Raw genomic sequence first — 6,295 nt, 5'->3', positions numbered from 1 at the left:
GGCGGGGGGCGGGGGGCGGGGGACGAGCAGGGCTGTGAATGAAACCGATCGGCCTTGAGCCGATCGTCACCGAAGCCGACGTAGGGGTGTTCAGACCGACCGAACTGTGCTGTGCAGTTTTCTACACACGCAAAATTTTCTGTAGTGAAAAAAAAAATGTGTTTAACTTTGAAAAGAAGTATCAAGCTGTCTAATGGATATAGAGTTTCAGATTTGCAAGATGAGAAAGTTCTAGAGACTGGTCGCACAACAATGTGAGTATCCTTGATACGGAACTGTACACTTAAAATAGTAAGGATGGTTAATTCATTTTATGTGTACTTCATCACAACTCAAGAAAAAAGAAGTTTAAAAGCGCTGTCTATCGGATGGCCTGTTGGGGAGACACTGCGGGCTGGGGGCAGGTGCGTGTGCGTGTGTGCGTGCGTGTGTGCGCGTGTGTGTGCGCGCACGTGTGAGGGACGGGAGGACTGAGGCCAGAAACCAGCGCGAGGCTCGGGGCAGGACTCCGGGAATAACCTTCCCCACTTCAGCCAGGAAGCTCCATCTGCCGCCCCGCAGAGTCCTTCGGCGCCGTGACTGCACCCTCGCCCCGCTTGACGCTGAGGGGCCTGCCCAGGGGCCTCCGGAACATGACGGCTGCCCAGCCAGAACGAGAGGCCTCCCCCAGAGCGTCACCCAGGTGTGGGGGTGCGGGGGCAGCCGGGTGCAAGCAGAGGGCAGGAGGAGGTGTGAGGGGTGGCCGCCGCCTTCTCCTTGCCGTCCTGACGCTGGCCGGGCACCCCCAGCCCCACCCCCCACCCCGCCATGTCCCCAGGACAGGCAGCCCGAGACCCCGGAAGGGGCTCCTGTGCGATGGTCTGAAGGGGTGTCTTCGCGATAGGGAATGTGAGGCGAGGGGACCCAGACGCCCTTGACGGAGACTCCGGGGCAGGGGCGGCAGAGGTCACTGAGGCCGGGGCGCCTGTCAGGGCCCTGGCCCTGCAGCCCAGAATGCCGTGTGGGTGAGCTGAGCTAGGGGTCCCCCATCACTGGAAGGGCCTGGGGTCCAGCTCCCAACGGGGGCATTCGGAGAAGGCACTGCCCATCACCTGTCACCCAAAAGGAGAAAGCAGTCTCACCCCAGGTGACTCAAGGGCCTCCAGGTGGAGGCGAGGCTGTCCTCTGCTCCCTGCTCCCGGCTCTTCCCTGGCTCCCAACTTCCCCCTCTCACCCCTCCCCCGGCCTCTGCCAACGCCCCCAGCAGCCCTACCCAAGCTCTTCTCCTCGGCCTCCCCCGTCTTTGCTTTTTTTTTTGGTGTTTTAAAATTTCTTCCTCCTCTAACTTCCGTGTGCAGTGTTAACTCAGCTGTTGCCCCTCTGGGGGAGGCAGGGTAGGAGGAGCTGTCAAAGGCAGCTGTGGGGGAGCAGGGGGAGCAGGGGGAGGCAGGCGGCTCTGCTGGGGGTGGGGAACCGAGCAGAGGTGCCCCAAACAGCACTTTCTCAGCCATCTCCTGCAAAGGCACAAGATAGGCAGAAAGCCACCAGCGCCTGGGCGGCCGAGGTCCCTGAGTGTGACCTCGGGGGGCAGCCAGGTGACCTGGAAAGGAGGGAGCAGCTGCCAAAGGCCTGGGAGTTTCCAGCCGCCCGGGCGCGAGGCCACAGCTCCCGCCAGCCGCCAGCCACACTTCACGCAGCTTCTCCTTTGCCTTCCTCTTTCTGCTTCCTCCCTCCGTGGATGGAGCTGAAGGGGGTGCCTTCTCGCCTCCCTGACCCGCCCAAAGGAAGGCGTCAGGCACCCCGGGAGACCGGGAGTGGGCGGCTGGCCTTGGACCTGAGCAGGGGTCCCTGGCCCTCATCAAAACAGGCTCGACCACGTGGAAGGTCACACTGAAAAGCCTCTTACAGACCTGTCAGCGGGAGGAAGGCGGCCTTTAAGTCCAAAGGAGATTACAGAGCAAAAGTCAACTCCAGGAAGCTGTGGAGAGGATACAATGTCCACGCACCGCACCTCGAAGGCCAGGCCGGCTCGCGGGGCCCGCCTGGCCCCACCCAGCCTCCTCCGGGCCACTCCTCCCGGCACTTATCCAAGGGGCACTTCCCGCTGGATTCCTGGTCACGCCAGTGCTGGATGTCGAGGGGCCCTGGGGGATGGCTGCCCACCGAGGTCTGAGCCCCGTCTGTCAGGGCGGGCGTGCGCCTCCCGACCCGGGTTGCAGGGCGCGGTTTCCACGGGTGCTTCCTAAGCCCCTCCTGCCCCAGGGGCCCGGCTGGGGGACAGAAGGCCGAGGCGAGGACGGAGCTCACCAGCAGCGGGGGCGCCCTGACAACTCCGGGGCCCTTTCCTTCCCTGGGCCCCAGTTTCCCTCCTCCCCACCCCCGTCTTGTGAGGAAAAACGAGGACATGTGAAAGGACCCTGCCAAGCAGGTGTCAGAAACGCAGACGTGTAAATAAAAAGGACCACACACGGCCACAGATCGCGGCGCCGGCATCAAGTCACGGGCTTTCTCCTTCCCTCTTTCCCTCTCCCTGCCCCGCCCCACTCTCTCTCTGTCCTTCCTTCCTTCCTCCTTCCCTTCCTTTTCAGGGGAGGGTCTATGTCGGGGCTCACAGAGAAATTTCTTCTCATTGAATGTTCTGCTTCTACCTTTTAACTTTCAAACCTGGAGGAGTGACTTAGTTTTCCCGCATCGGGTTCTTCCTGAGTCAGAGTCGGATTCCGCCCCCACTTCCTCCCACAAACGCGGCGCGGCCGAGACCCCGGCCTTCTCTGAGCGCTGAGAGCCTGAGAGCGAGAGGCGGGAGGGCGGGGCGAGGCCTGGGCGCCAAGGCCTCCCAGGGGCAGCCCGGGCCCTGCCCACCGCAGCGGCAGGTGGCTCTCGAGCAGCCTGGGGGTGCGGAGGAGCCTGACAGGTGCTCCCCGCTTTACTCCCCACGTCCGCCCTGGCGGGGTGCACAGGGAGCCCACCCTTCAACCTGCCTGCCTCGCCTCATCCCTGAACACACCTGTGTTGTCCCACCCAACAGGCGACTCTGAAGCCCTTCCAGCCACCCCCTGCTTTCCCCTCCTGGAGGGTCCCGCCCCAATGCTGTGTCCCTGGGGCCAGGCAGGTGGATGGAGCTGAGGCCCCAGCTGTGTGCCGCGTGGTCACCAGGAAGACAGAACCCCTTCCACGCCTCCACGACAATGAGTATCCCACGCTACACGGGCTGCCTGACAGGGACAGAGAAAATGTGGTCGCTGGCAAGGACTGGCTCTACACACCGCGTGCCCCCCCCCCCCCGCCACACACACACACACACACTGCCCAGACCCGGTGCACTGCGGGCATCTCTGAGCATGAGCAATGGGATCAAAGGAGTTTTAATATTTAAAATAGTTTTCTGTATTTTCTGAATCGTTTACTACAGCCACGGATGAGTTCTACAATTACAAAGGATGTTGCAATAAATCAAGTTAATCAAACACAAAACCAAACCAAATGGACCCAAACCCCCAGAATCCCGCCCAGTAAGGAGCTGGGAGAACGAGAGGAAAGAAACGCAGCCCAAGGGTGGGCGTGGGGCTCTGGGGCGGGCCCTGGAGGGCGACAGGGCCAGGCCACCCGTGGAGACAGCCCCGGAGGGCCACGGCCACGCCCCTGCCTTCTGTGGTGCGGGCCTTGGGCAATGTCCTCCCGAGGCCTCGGCCCCACCCAGCCCACTTCCCCCGGATCTCCCCACGACGTCCCCACCATCGGGAGTCTGACCCATCGTTTTACCGCAACAGTTTGCTAATTCGGGGACTCCACACCCCCAGATAGTTTGCGGCTGCGCAGAGATGTGCAGGTTGCGGCCGTGCGGCGCTGTCCCGCAGGAAGCAACGTCTGTGCCGGATTTGAGGAGACCTGCAGGCGCCGAAAGGCCCCGTAGAGACTCAACCAACCACTGTAAACCGCGGATGTCCCTAAACCAGTCAAAGGGCGAGGTCTTGGGGGCGGAGGCGGCCACCGTCCCAGCGGGCCAGGTCCCTGCTGCCAGCGCCCAGGGTGGCCGGTCCCAAGTCTCCTCCATTGAGCAGTGCAACTGAAGCACATGCGTCCAGGTGCCCATGCGCGCAGGAGGCGCCTGCGACCCGCATCCTGCGCGAGCAGCCCCACCGGGTTTGGAGGAGGCGCGGGGGCGCCGGGGGCAGGCCGGCGGGGCTAGGCGCCTGCCTCTGTCTCAATACCGGTGCGGGGGGGGGGGGGATGGAGCCCACTGGGCGCTGAGGCTCCAGCCTGTCTCGGTGCGCCCTGAAGTAGGCGCCTCCTTCCCATGGTTGCTTTTTCTGGAAGCGCTGGAGGGGCCCCAAGAAGAGGAGTGGGAGCCGCCGCCCTTCCCCATGGCTCCCCGGAACTGGGTGCGGGCAGGAAGGGCTGGGACAGACTCAGGACTTGGTTGGTGCCTGCCGGACCCAGGCACCCTAAGCCCAGGGCTCCGAGCCTCTGCCCGCCAGGGGCACACTGCGCGGTGCCCACGCCCGGACCCAGGCACCCTAAGCCCAGGGCTCCGAGCCTCCGCCCGCCGGGGGCGCACTGCGCGGTGCCCACGCCCTCATCGCAGCACCCAACCGGGATACCCGAGCCGTCCACGCCGCCCCTATGTACCCCGGGGCCCTGGACTCTCCTGAGTGCGCGCTACCAGGCGTCCCTGGTGCTTCCCCTGTGAGCCCTCAAAGACCCCGAGGTGACCCCATTGTAGGTGAGGAGACTGAAGAGCCCGCCTTGCCCAAGTCACCTCCAAGGCTAGCCACCTGCCTGGGGACTGTGATCAGGGCCTCCCACCCAGAAATGAAGCTGGACTCAGGCGGGGCAGGGGCTGGGAGGAGAGGGGACTGTGGGGAGAGGGCTGACAGGGCAGGTTCCCCGGGCTGAGGGAGGCTCAGTGGGGCAACGGGGGTGTGGGGGTGGGGCCGGCAGCTGACCTCCATGACCAGTCTAGGAAAGAAGGCCTGCCACCGGGCACACGGATGCCTGCGGGATTAGGGCGTTGCACTGGGGCCAGGCAGGGCTGGGATGCGGTGGGCCCTGGAGCTCCAGGTGCAGGGACTGTCACTGGAGGCGCTGGGAGGAGCCCCTACCCACTGCTCACAGGTCGCCATCTGCTCTAATGCACATCCGGGGCATTGGGTACTCAGAGCGCAAAGCCCGGCGCTTCGCTAGTAAGCGCTGTTGGAGGGCCCCAGGATGGGGTGCAGGCGACCTGCGGCGGGGGTGTTGGCTCATCCCGGAAGCCATCCTTCCCCCACTGTGCCAGAACCGAGAACCCGGGCGCCGAGGCCTTCCTGTGGCTCCCATGTGGGCTGAGTCGAGCGATGGCTGGAGATACTGGGGTTCCAGAAGGACCGACGCCGGGATCCTCCTGCAGCCTGCGTCTGCCCGGTCCCCAGCCGGGCGGAGCAGCCTCGAGCGCCCTCGCTGTCCGTGAGCGCCCTCCAGCGACAAAAGATTGAGTCAGAGGGAAAACGAAGAACTGTCTTTAGCAGCCTGAACCAGGTGTGGACGCCAGAGACCCCCAGGCAGAGAGGTCTGGCGGGGAGTCAGAGTGAGCAGCGGACAGGCCGCGATGCGGTAAAGCGCCTTGCAGGCCGAGGGGCTAAGGGAGGAGGACCAGGGAGGTCAAAGCCAGGGGGGCATTTTCAGGGAGACCATGGCCTGCGGGGCCCTTCAGAGAGGCAGGGTGCTGTAAGTAGGGGGGGGGGGTTAAAGGGAGGGGAGGGGGGCAAGGGTGTCCCTTCTGGCTGAGGACGGAGCCAGAGGCAGGGAGAAAGGGAGACCAGGGCGGGAGCCCAGTGGGTTGTGGGATTTGGGGGAGCAGAATGGGGCTGTTGGGGTGGATGTGACAGGGAACTAGGGAAGATGGCGCCTTGATTTTGGGTCAGGGCAGCTACGAGGGGGACGGGGCCATTTCTCCTGAAGGGGACTATCTCACTGGAACACCGGGGCAGATGGGAACAAGATTCCTTTCTGGGATCCCGAGAAACTCTGGTGGAGAAGGCAAGAGACGGGGTGACGAAAGAGTCAGTAGCGGGGTGTGGTTTGGACGCGAGGCCGCCGAGAAGAGGGCCGCAGAGAGGGGGCCCCAGGCTTCCATGACGTTGAGACAGACCCGCTTTGAGGTAGTTGCACAGTCTTTTCCTTTTATTGAGACAGCGCTGACCGCACAGAGAAGCAAAAATAAACCCTGAAAAGGAGGCTGTCCTGCGGGCCGCTGGAGCTGCCGAGGTGCCGACATCACTGGCCGGGTCAGGCAGGGGACCCTGTGTCCCCCCACCACTGCCAGGAGCCAAGCCGG

Source organism: Rousettus aegyptiacus, unplaced genomic scaffold, assembly GCF_014176215.1.
Source record: "Rousettus aegyptiacus isolate mRouAeg1 unplaced genomic scaffold, mRouAeg1.p scaffold_m13_p_20, whole genome shotgun sequence".
Classification (NCBI taxonomy): Eukaryota; Metazoa; Chordata; class Mammalia; order Chiroptera; family Pteropodidae; genus Rousettus; species Rousettus aegyptiacus.
This window is presented reverse-complemented; position numbering follows the sequence as displayed.